The sequence below is a fragment of the Crocuta crocuta genome, unplaced genomic scaffold, assembly GCF_008692635.1.
Source record: "Crocuta crocuta isolate KB4526 unplaced genomic scaffold, BGI_CrCroc_1.0 scaffold374, whole genome shotgun sequence".
Lineage (NCBI taxonomy): Eukaryota > Metazoa > Chordata > Mammalia > Carnivora > Hyaenidae > Crocuta > Crocuta crocuta.
The window spans coordinates 807,431-820,623 of NW_027532613.1; the positions used below are offsets into that span (position 1 = coordinate 807,431).

General features: G+C 39.7%; 1 protein-coding gene and 1 long non-coding RNA gene across 5 annotated transcripts in view; both read left to right on the plus strand.

The window, feature by feature from the left end:
* Window positions 1-13,193, plus strand: part of CADM1 (cell adhesion molecule 1) — a 325,608-nt gene that overhangs the window by 121,042 nt on the left and 191,373 nt on the right. The gene's annotated exons all lie outside the window — the stretch shown is intronic.
* LOC144245135 (uncharacterized) lies at window positions 4,941-8,847 on the plus strand. Its single transcript, XR_013339173.1, has 2 exons — window positions 4,941-4,994; window positions 8,567-8,847. It is a non-coding gene; the product is annotated as an uncharacterized LOC144245135 (long non-coding RNA).

Consider the following 13,193-nt stretch of genomic DNA (forward strand, 5'->3'; position numbering starts at 1 on the left):
CTCCTTTTAACTCAAGTAACACAATGGATACTTTGTGTTTGCTATTAGCATATTCTCTGCATTTAATATGTATGTCTCGATTCTGTTATGGGTCTGAGTCTTCTGATTAGTTCCCATCAGATTAAAGGCTACAACACAACATTCAGCACACGTTGTCATTTTCCTTTTGATCAATGTCCATAAATTTCTTAAACCCTTTGCATTATGCATTACAGGGTATTAAATACTTCCGTCCTGTTGAATACTTTTCCTGTGTTTGTATAGTCTAAATTTCTTCAGAGTAATCTTAACTATTTTTTTTTGGTTGAAGTAGAACACCAGAAAGTAGCACAAGGTATAAATATACAATTCGGTAATTATCACAAAATAAATACCTGAGTACCACCATTACTTAGGTCAAGAGATAGAATTTTGCCAATACCCAGAAGTCTCCCTCATGCCCTATTGATGTTTTCTCTTCCTCGGAGATGACCCAGATGTGAACTTTAATGCCATAGTTTGTATTTTTGTTTTTGCTTGTGACATTTTTAAACTTATTGTGGAAAATGCCAAACATGCAGAAGCAGAGAGAAGAGTGTATTGGACCCTCATGTTCCTGTCACTCAATTTCAATCACTAACTCATGGCCAGTGTTATTTCATCTATACCCTCCCCCATTCCCCTCTCCCTCCCCCTCACCAGTGGATCACTTTAAAGCAAATTGTCAACATTCTGTCATCTCGTTCATGAAGAGTTCAGTGTATTTCTCTAAAAGGCAGGACCTTTTTTTTTTAAAGATGCTATTTTCATACATTTATTTATTTAATACACATACACATACATACACTTATTTATTTTCATAAATAAATTAACTGTAATTCCTTACCCAGACAGTATTCAAATTCTGTAATTGTCTTGTTTTTACAAAACTTCTTGTCTGTTTGACTCAAGAGCCACATAAAGTCATCTTGATTCTGGATGATAAGTAGGTCAAGTCTCTTTTAACCGAGAGCTTCTCCTTCTGTCCTTCTTGTTTCTCTCTTCTAGTTTGTTGAAGAACTTCAACCATACATTCTATAGAGTTGCCTACAGTCTGATCTGGCTTCTTACAACCTTATGGTGTTGTTTAACAAGTTTCTGTATCTCTCGGTCTCCTGTAAATCAAACTAGAAGTCTGTCTGATACAGATTTGGGACTTTCTTTTTTGGGGGGATGGGTGCATGAAAGGCAAAAATACTTCATAGCTTGGCACATAATTTCTGTACGTTTGTGTGAGGTTAGTGACTTTTTGAAGACCATTGCTTCTATTCAGCCTTTTTAAATGTTACGTTTATTATACTCTGGTTTCTCTTCAGACCAAATAAATCTTTCGCCTTTTGAAATTTTAAGTTTATTTATTTTGAAAGAGAGAGAGCGCATGTGAGAGCAGGAGAGGGTCAGAGAGAGAGGGAAAGAGAGAATCCTCAGCAGCCTCCACACTCAGTATGGAGCCTGAGGATGCAGAGCTTGATCTCAGGACCAGGAGATCATGACCTCAGCCAAGATCAAGAGTTGGACATCCAGTGGACTGATTCACCCAGGCCCCCCTGTTCAGTCTTCTAATAAGGGCTGCAACGTGGTGAAAGTCCTAGTCTGCCATTCCTTCATAAAGAGAAACTTCCCCTCGTTGTTTACTTCAAGGGGTAGCAGATACAGGAAGAGCAAAATGATAAGATTGATTCTTTACCTCTGTTTACTAACTCAGAATACTTGCTTCTCTCGCACCCTTAAAAGGCCATCATGGAGGTTTTATTTTATTTTTTTTTAATATTGTGGAATCATAGCTTTGAACGTTGTTACGCTTCAATCCGTTACAGTTGTTTATTATTCCGTGGATGCTCATATGATCCTGTTTTTTGCCAAAGAAGCAAACATGTTGGTTCTTGACACCTTCTACCATGATTCTGGAATCTTTGTTAACATCCTTCTTTCCTGGTATAAGATATTCCAGGTTTGTTTTATAACCTTTGTTTTTCTTTCTCAGACCTAGAGTAAACTGGTTCTTCTAGGAGCTTGTTCCTTTTAATGGGAAATGTTATTTAGAAACCATAATCTGGTCAGTAGGGGATGCTTACTGCTTTTGAATAGATCATTGTTTTCAGATCTTTTTAATGTACAGAGCTCGGAAATACAATTTTGTTGTTGTCTTAAAAGATAAAATGCATAATGACTTCATCTTGTCTCTTCCAATTCAAATTCAGCCTATGTAATTTTTACTTAAAAGTAGACCTTCCCTTAAGTCATGCAGTTGTATTTTCATTCATTTTTATGCCCCAAATCCTGGTTCCTAATGACAGTAACATTGGGGGTTCTCAAAGTGGGATTATGTCAGAGACACACTGGTATAGCCGCTGGTAGATACCTACATTTTTAAGTTCCACACGTGATTCAGATGCTCACCTGAAGTGTGTGGAACCACTCATCTATTTTATGAACCATTTTGTTGCAGATAACTCAGCTCTACCTCCCTTTTCTTTCTAGATTGACTTCTTGACGAGCCACCTATGTACCATCTGAGGCTTTTTTTCATTGTATAACTCACTGCTCTCTACGTCTATTAGGAAAAAACTCTAGAATTCTTTCACCCCTGTGAGAGCTAGGCTGCAGGTACCTATGACCATTTGGGATGCTAAAATACAGGTGAACCTCCCAACTAAGGCTCTGCCTGAAGCCAGAGGGAGAATCCTCACAGCTTCGAGCAGAATGCTTGGTACGGGAGTAGATTTGCTTAAGGGCAATTCTGCATTTGATAAAATATCAGAACAATTTATGTCCTTGGACCCCTGTTCCTTTTCTTTCCTCTTATGCAGAAATGTTAATTAACAGTCAAAGGAGGAACAAGTGCATACCTGAATTCACAAGCCTCTGGGAGCCCATCTTTAACACTTCTGCAGATCCAGGCCTGGTTTGGGTGATGCTGTTTTTCATCCATGCTCAGCCGAGAGTGTCAGTGTTTCCTTTCTTCTTGTTTCTGCATTCAGAGTTCTGGAATCTGATCTGGAAGGTCACTTTATTGCTCTCTTACCACAGACTTCAGTTCTATGTAGGTCCATCTAACTTTTTTTTTTTTTTACTTTTAGCAAATGGATGACAGAGACAGAGAGTGAGTGAGTGGGGGTGGAGGGGCGAGAGACTGAGAGACAGAATCTGAAGCAAGCTTCATTCAGCACAGAGCCTGATATGGGGCTTGAACTTGTGAGCCGTGAGATCATGACCTGAGTCAAAGTCAGATGCTTAACTGACTGAGCCACCCACATGCCCCATAGGTTCATTTAACTATTTTTTTAAACTTTTTTTTTTTTAAATTTCTGAGAGAGAGAGAGAGAGACAGCGTAAGTAGGGGAGGGTGAGAGAGAGAGAGAGAGAGAGAGAGAGAGGCAGAATCTGAAGCAGGCTTCAGGCTCTGAGCTAGCTGTCAGCACAGAACCCACACGGGGCTCGAACCCACGAATCATAAGATCATGACCTGAGCTGAAGTTGGACGCCCAACCGACTGAGCCACCCAGGTGCCCCAGGTCCATTTAACTTTTAATTGATTTTTGTTAACTTGAAAATGATAAAATTTTATTCAAAAAATTTTGTCCACATCAATTTTGATAATCCTTTAACTTCATTTAATATTAACTTAACCTTGTTTTACATTATGTTTTCAGACTTGCACATTGTTTTCTAAATATTGAGAGGGAGGCAAAGTAACCACTGTTATTCTCACTTTATAGTATAAAATAGAACTTCGTGTAGTGTAAAATGGAACTAATATTACAGTGCAAGTGAAATAATTTTAGGAGAGGTCAAAAACCAATTAGAAGAAGGGAGTGTGGACCCTGCTAAGTGCCTAGGATGGATTTATTTTTAGAGTTTGGCAGTAAGGTGAACGTTGAGTTTTCTGATTGTTAGCCAAGACATAAAGGGAAAAACTTTGGCTCATATAATACTTACCTGATTAAAGAAAGCACATGAATTCACATTGAATGCAGACATTTTCCTGGCACTGATTTATGTGAAAAAATATATGATTCTACGAAGACATTTGCAACAATGAGTTATATGTTCACTGATGATTTTGCAAAACATATAAAACTAAACTTGAAGCAAACAGTTTTCATACTTTTCTTGACTTGTATCATCTGAATTCATTGGCAGAGCTTTACACTTGATATATATCAGACATTAGAAGAACAATGCTAATGGGAAATATTTATACCAGCTTTTAATGTCGGCATGGTGTCTATTTTTCTGTCTTTTCACTTTTAATTTATTTGTATCTTTGTATTCAAAGTGCTTTTCTTATAGAAGTGTATAATTAGGGCTTGCCTCTTCAAATTTATCCAATCTGACAATCTCTGCCTTTTAATTGGGTTATTTAGACCATTTACTTTTAATATGGTTATTCACATGCTTAGGTTAATTCATCTTGTTATTTGTTTTTGTCATATCGTTTTTCTTTCTCTGCCTTTTGCATGAGTTAAGTACTTTGTATGCTTCTAGTTCATCGCCTCTGTTGGTTTATCAGTTATAATTCTTCTTAAAAACATTTTTATGATTGTTTTAGGGTTTATAGCATACATCTTTAACTTGTCAAAGTCACTCTGCAAGTGATATTATATCACTTCATGTATGGTATAAAGTCCTCCTATCCTATGCTTCTATTTTTCTTTCCTAGACTATATGCTACTTTTGTCATACATCTTATTTTTACATATATTATAAACTCCACAGCACATATATTTTTCTTTGGTTGACTCATTAGCTTTTATTTTTTATTATTTTTTTAAACGTTTATATTTTTTTGAGGGAGAGAGAGAAAGAGAGCGAGAATCCCAAGCAGGCTATGTGCTCTGCTCACAGCTGTGCTCACAACTGTGATGTGGGGCTTGATCTCACAAACCATGAGATGATGGTCTGAGCTGAAATCAAGAGACAGTTGCTCAACTGACTGAGTCACCCAGGTGCCCCAGCTTTTAAAAACAATTTAGGTAAATATTTAAAGGTATCTTTTAAGTAATAGAGTATTCCTACACATTTACCTGTGTAGTTACCACTTTAGGTGTACTTTCTTTAGACCTATGTTTCCATCTAATATCCTTTTCCTCATCTCTGATAACTTTTTAAACATTTCTTGTAATGCAGATTTATTGACGATGAATTCTTTCTGCTTTTGTAGGCCTAAAACAATTTTTTTTTAATGTATTTAAGTTTTATTTTGCTTTTATTTCTGGACGTGAGTTTCACTGGATATTTAATTCTAGGTTGACAGGTATTTAATTTACAAGCTTTAAAGATTTTTTTCCAGTGCCTTTTTGCTTGCAGTATTTTTAACAAGAAATATCCTTATCTTTTTCTCTCTAGAACACATCATTTTTCTCTGGCCCCTTTTAAGTTTTTCTCTTTATCTAATTTTGAACAATTTTATAATGCTATGATTGGATGTAGTTTTCTTTATGTTTTTATGGTTAGAATTTCATTGACCTCACATCTGTGGTTGCCCCAGACCTTAACGATTTTGCTTTTATTTACATTTTTGTCTCTGCTTCATTTTGGGCTGTTTTTGTTTTGTCTTCAAAGGAAATCTTTTCTTCTGGAATATCCATTTAGCTGTTAAATCTTACCCAGTATATTTTTCATTCCACATGTTGAAGTCTACCTCTAGAAGTTTAAAGTTTAGGCTTTAAAAAATAGATCTTCCATATCTCTATTTTCAATATGTAGAATACAATTATGTTCTTTTAATCTCTTTGTTAATTGTATCATTTGTGTCAGTCTGGGTCAATCTTGATTTTTTTTCTTAATATGGGTCTTATTTTTTCTGTTTCTTTTGCATGCCTACTAATCTTTGATTAGATGCTACACATTGTGAATTTCTTCTTTGTTGTTGGATTAAAAAAATTTTTTTTAATGTTTTATTTATTTCTTTGAGAGAGAGACAGCATGAGCAGGGGAGGGTCAGAGAGAGAGAGGGAGACACAGAATCCGAAGCAGGCTCCAGGCTCTGAGCTCGCTGTTAGCACAGAGCCCGACGTGGGGCTCGAACCCATGAACCATGAGATCATGACCTGAGCCGAAGTTGGATGCTTAACTGACTGAGCCACCCAGGCACCCCATATTTTTGTATGTACTCTGGGGTTTTGTTCTAGAATGAAGTCCTGTTACTTGGAAATAGTTTGATACTTTTGGTTCTACTTTTAAGATTTGTTGGGTAGATTTGAAATGGTGTTTCATCTATGGCTAATTATTCCCATTACTGAGAAATGCCTTTCTGAGTACTCTAATCTCTGGAAATTATAAGGTTTTCATTCTATCTGGTGGAAGCTGACACTGTTCCCAGCATGGTGTGTATTACTCATTGCTTCCTGTAAATTTACATTTCAGATGGTGTTTTCTTCCCCCAGTCCCAGGTAGTTGTTCACACTTATGCATGAATTAATGTTCTGCTAAATGTTTGAGATGGGCCCTCTGCAGATCTCTGGGGTGCTGCTAAATACAGCTCTCTCCTCCTTGGTTCTTGGTCCGGCAAACTCTAGGTGCCTTGGTCTCTCTGGGTTCCACCTGTTTCCCCTCCCTAGGCTCTGTCTTAGAAACCGTCTGGAAAGTAGGTTCCGGGCAGTAGGGCTCACTTCATCTGTTTCATATCTCTCAGAAATTGCTATCTTTTGTTGCTTCATGTCCAGTGCTATGAGAACCATGGTTTCTCTTACTTTGTCTTCATTTTTGTTGTTTCACATAGTAGGGTGAATCCGATCCTAGTTACTCCGCATTGTCAAGAAGCAGAAATCTTTAAGCGTAAATTAAATATCCGGTACTTTTGAATTCCTTAATGGCTAGGTTGTGATGACACTGGGCATTCGCTCCTGTGCTTCCGGCTCTTCCTTTCATAGGTGGGTATATAGGTATCAGGGCTGCCAACTGTAAAACCCAAGTCGGAGGTGCAACTATATTAGTCAGCCTGGGCTGCTGTAACTATATACCACGGGGGGGGGGGGGGGGGGGAGTGGTTAAAATCAGAAATTTATTTCTCACAATTCTGGAGGCTGGGAAGTTCAAGATGAAGGTGCCAGCAATGTAGACTTCGTTCTGAGACTTCTTTTCTTGGCTTGTAGACGGGTGCCCTCCTGCATTGTGTGCACGTGACCTCTTTGTGCACAGAGAGAGGACAGGTTCTCTGATGTCCCTTATAAGGGCACTAACTGCCTCATGAGATTCTCACCCTTATGACGTCACTAAGCCTTGTTACCTCCCAAAGGCCCTGGATTAGGACTTCAACATGTGCATTTTGTGGGAGATCACAATCGTTCAGTCCATAGCAGCAGCCCTAAGTGAAGTGTAGTGTTCTGTGAGCCAGAATCTTGCTGTGTCGCGTGTGCAGTTTGTGATCGAGGCCTCTGCACCATACCTCCACTCTGATGTCTTCCTTACTGCCCTCGGAGGCGCCATGGCAACCTAAGGAACACGTTTCCCATGACTAAGAAGACTAGAATCTTACCTGTACTTTTCTGGTGAGAGACTTTTTGTTCCCATAATTTCTTTTTGAAGTGCCAAGAACTTACTCAGTTCCACTGGATTAAAGAGAGCAAAATTATCTGCTCGAATCAGGCGCAACTTGTAGGAAGAGATCAGGGCTACGAAGCCTGCTGGAAGATCTGCATTTTAGGGAGATGACTTCAGCAAGGATAAGTCATATCTTAACATCTTAGTCTTAAATGACAGATTTGTTGCAAAGAAAATGGAAGTGGATGGAATCAGCGCTGTGCCTTTTTTCCTGTGGCAGCATTTCAGAATAACGTATTATGGCTCGAGTTTTGCTTGTGCTTTTGGCTTCAGTTAATATTGGAGTCAGAAGCCTGATCAGACACAGCGCTGGTCCCCCCCCCCCCCGGCTAATCAATGCTTGCGGACAGGTGAAATCAGTAAGGATATTAATGAAATCAAAAATCTTCTGTGAACCAGGTGGTTGAATTTTACCTTCCATTGTTAATGTTGTATAAATGCAAATGTACCTTTTTTTTGTTAGAGATTGCCAGGATGCCGATAAACTTGTTCAGAATTTTACGTGGCGCTGGGATGTTATATTTTAATTTACTCTATGGCTTGTTAGCTGTCTTTTCTCCAAACATTTGAGAGCGATGTCTTCGTTCCCGGTTTTAAAGATTAATTGAAAAATAAAATTGTGGCTGTGCGTTAACTAATGCATCTTCTGCCCGGTTTCTTGTGGCAAGTGGGGTTGTAAAATCTCCCATGGCCATGTTGTATTACTTGCTCCAGACAACTGTTGAACCGCTCCCGTAGAACACTAGCAGTGTAAGTCAGATCATAGCCTCTCTAACGTTTTCCAAGTTTGCCCAAGGGTTGTAGAGGCAGCATAGGAAATACATGCTTGAATGGTGGAGACTGTCTTTTAGTGGCAGCTCTGCAGGAGACTGGGGTTATCAGGGGCCTTTGCAGAGGACAGCCTGCTTCTTGCGGGGACTCCAGGATCCCCTTATTAAGGAAGAGAGGCCCCTCTTCTTAGGATTCATTGTAACAAATTTTTACCTCTTCGCCCCGCCCAAAGGAAACACCAGGATTTGCCCGCTGTCCTAGGTGCTGGGAAGCTGGAGAGGCCGGGCACCTCCATGCAGCGCTGCCAGCAGATGGGGGAGCCGCTAGCCACCTGCAGCTCTTGAAAGTTAACAGAAGCTAAAAATGCCGGTCTTTGGTTGCATTAGCTACATCACAGGTGCTCAACAGCCACACGTGGTCATTGGCCACAACATTGGACACAGTAGATAAGAGCATTTCCATTATTACGGAGAGTTCTGCGGGACAGCGCTGTATTAAAGGTCATTACACAGATTTGTTTCCACCCGAATGTGGTTTTTATAGCATTTGTAGCCTTAATGCCACAGTAACCAAGGGACAGACAAGAAAACAAAAACACCAAGAAACCCATGCTGTAAGGAAAATGACTGTGGGATATTGAGGTGTTCTTGTCACTCTGTGTGCCCCTAATATCAGCACGCCTTCCCGCCAACCCCCAAATTATCTTTCAAATGCATCATTCAGTATGTTCAGATTCTTACAAAGGCTCTGCTGTTTCACAGATCAGCCTCTCGACTGCTTTGAACATCAGAATGGCCTTCATGAATGCTTGCTTACGAGGCTTAAAAAAGTCTTTTGGCAGAGCCAGGAAAAAAAAAATCTCAAAAATTTAGTAATGTAGGGATGACCTCACAATTGCAAGTTCTGGATCTTAATTATAAGTAAGCCTTTGAAAGAGCATCTAAAACAGTGTCACTCGCGTCATTATTACGGGGGGTCCCAGTTACACGTGCCTGTAGGATGTATGCAAACTGTCCCACTTGTGGGGTGAATCGGTGTTCATGGCATCGGTGTCCTATGTGAATGTTAAGTGCTGGGGTCTGAAATAATTTCCCAGGGAACGTGATTCTCTCAGGTGTCCCTACAAAACAGGCTCTGATAATAATGAAGACACTCAGTGCCTGGGGAGTGCTTAATGAAATGTGAGAGGGAACAAAGCACTTTCCCAAATTAAACATGCTCCGTACCAGTCCATGTGCTTTTGAACACGTTCAAATCACTGATTGAAGGAAATACACCTAGATGCTCAGCCATCTCTGCGTCAGTCCAGAATGGAGGAAAATTGTGTTAAAAAAAAAACCCAAACAGGGATGCCTGGGTGGCTCAGTCGGGTAGCATCCAACTTCGCCTCAGTTGAGTAGACATCCAGTCATGATCTCGTGGTTCATGGGTTCGAGCCCCGGGTCAGGCTCTGCGCTGACAGCTCAGAGCCTGGAGCCTGCTTCAGATTCTGTGTCTTCTCTCTCTTCCCCTCCCCCACTCGTACTCTGTCTCTCTCTCTCTCTCAAAGATAAATAAAACATTAAAAAAATTAAGCAAACAAACAGCAGAGTCTTATTTTTGAAGGGATCATCTCATGAAAAATGGGAGATTTTCCGTAATTTTGGAATCACTTACATTTGGACATAGGGAATGTTTACTTGTAGAGATGATCTTATAGTTTTTCCCTAAGACTCTCTTAGAGTTCACAGAGGAGGGAGGATTCACTTAAATCTATTGAAGCAGTGAAAATAAAATCCAAAGACTGATGAGTAATTCCCTTAAGATAACGTTAAAAATATAAAATGCATGCATATATTAATGTACTAAAATTGCACAGAGAAATAACGTGGAATGAAGGAAAATGTTAACAGTGATTGACTCTGGGCAGCGGGATTCCTGTTGCCCTTTATTTATTTTCTGTCTCATTTTCTGTGCTGAATATGCATTCGTTTCATAATTAGAATAAAAAGAAAACTGAAATCGTCACTTAAACAGAACATATTGAGGAGAACTCTTGCTTTATAGGTTCCCTACTTTGTACGTTATAGGTCCATACTTAGCTCCGTGTGGGGACTGGCTGCTTTTCTCAGGGAAGATGTATTGTCTAGCCCACAACTCTTGTCTGTCTGCTTTCATCTTCAACAATATTCAGAATGTCATGCGCAAAATACGCCTTGACAGTCCTGAGGCGCGTTGTTGACTTTGGCTTTCTGCAGCATATAGAGGAGCGTTACGTGGCCCACCCAAGGTGTGAGATAATCCCAAATTGCACCTGCTAGCTTACTTGGAGGAAGGATTGACTACATGTAAAATAGTTTGAAAGTGCCCAGCTCTTTTCAGACCATTTCACATTAATTCCTGGTGAAATAATGTAGAAAGATTACTTTGGAGGTGAAGGCAATTTAGGTCTACTTTAGTGTGTGTGTCATTGTCTTACCATGACCTTGAGTAAGTCAAATTATATATTTCTAATTTCCTCTGTATTACTCATTTAATACCTTAAGGAAGCTTTTTCGTCCTTCATTTTTCTCCTTTTGTAAATTATTTTGACCTATTTGGAGGACATGCGTGTTCTAAGAAACTGGAGCGTAAATCGTTTCTTGGGAAGCTAGTTCTGTTTTTCTCTTTTTTGATTCCAAGGCCACTTGTTTACATCCCACTGACTGGGTAACCAAAAGGCTTATTTCTTTGCATATTGTCATGAGCGGAAGGAAGAAAGCGATTAGAAACTGGCTACATATAGAGAGGGACTTTTTTCAAGAAGTCCCAGGGAATGTGAACTCCTAGGGACTAGAAGACTAACCCTCTTTACTGCCTTACAAAATGTGGTACAGAAGACCTGCATGTAAAATGCACTGCCTGTTGCTTTGGACATCACTTGACACTGAAAAGCTATGCATTTTGTATTTTTACATGTCAGAATCCTAGCCAGAGGAATTAAAAATAAATATTTAAGTAGGTTCCTGACTTTTCCTATCAAGGAGGCACTGAGACAGGCAATTTGCTTAGCAAGTCTTTTTGTCTGCCTGTTTTTATGGTGCAGAGAAATGTGATGTTTGCTTCTGATGATTCCAAATGCGCATGCATTATATGAGCAGAGCACAGTATAGAATATGCCGGTGCTATCTGTGGAGGGCTATATGATAACATGTGACCCTAGTGACAGAAATAAATGTGCCCTGGCAAAAAGGGGCCATTAATCCGGATGAAAATAGGACCACACAGTGTGTGGATTAATCCTGCTACTTGGCCGGTAGCAAGCCTCCCGGATAAACTGGTGTTCTCACAAATGCCAGATGAGTAGATGGCTGTGCCCATGCTAACTGTGACTGTGGGTCGGGCACTTGGGTGAAATCCTCCTATATTACTGAGACTGAATTTCTAAATACTCGGGTCCTGGAAATTGCTTCTGGGTTTTTAAGCAAGATTAGCAACATGAGCATGTTAGCATTCGGTTGGATATTTTGAAAATATTCATAAACTGGGGTCACCAAAACAAACAAACAAATACACACACACACACACACACACACACACACACACACACACACACACACACACACACACACACACACACACACACACACACACACACACACACATATTTGGCTGTATTCAGGGCACTTGAGCCTATATGTGATTAAAAAGTTACAGAAGGCTTTCTGTCCAGTTTGGCACTAGTATTTGACTATTCAGTGTTCTAATTATAATACATACTTTGAACTTTCAGTTTTAACATTTATATGTGTATCCATCACCTGCGTTTTTTTTTTTTTTCCTTTGCCGATATTTAGTGTTAGATCAAGGCCTTTTCTTTTCTAGTGGTGCCCACCACGCAATCTGTACAATTTCCAATCCATGCCTGTTTAAGTTGGAGTAGCAGTTAAAGACATTGTCCCACTATTTCCGTGCAGAATCCGTCTAAGCTTTTACTAAACTACCACTTCCCTCCCCCACTCCTCCCCAGCCCCTGCCCGAACTTTTTACTTATTTAATCATGCGGGGAATCTCACAAACTATGAGATCATGACCCGAGCTGAGATCGAGAGTGGGACGCCTGACCGACTGAGCCACCCAGGCACCCCGGTTCGGTGGTAATTTTTAAATGACTCATCTTTATGAAGTCCTTTCAAATATTCTCCTGAATTTCAGTAGAAACGGGAAATCACTTTCTTTTTTATACGCCCATTTCATTGACCTACATGGTATCTGTTTACATACTATTTAGTTACATTTTGACACTGTATTAATACATAAACCTGGAATGAACAGGTTTGGGAACAAACCCAGTAAACTCGTGGTAAGCACGCACCCCAGTTGGGCAGAGCAGTCCTGCATGGGCCCCCTGGGGAGGTCCGCACAGGTGACAATTCAGAATACCCTGTTTTACGGAGGGAATGGAGATCAAACCTCTCAAGTTTTTCTGTAAACATCGCTTACAAAGAATTTATTTTTTACCATTGTATTCCTTTCTCTTTTCCAAATTAGAGCCCAGATATAGTGAAGTAAATACTAATGAAACTGTTACTAAGTGGGGTACATGTCAACGTTGACATCATAAAGTCTAAAGTGGTTTTTTTTACTACTTTGGGCATTTATTATGTGTGTAGTATATTAATCGGATTGCTTTGCGATATTCTTTAAAATTTTCAAGAGTAGAGAGTGACACGCTGTCAAATGTAAAATAGAATTGGAGAACTGAATTGTTAGGGACGTGAATATAGTACTGATCGATCTAGGAGCATCATGGATACCCGTGAGCTAAGTCAGAAGTGGGATATTACCACAGTGGATCTGGCTCTTTCCAGACAAATTCAGTAAAAAGTGGTTTTTTTTTT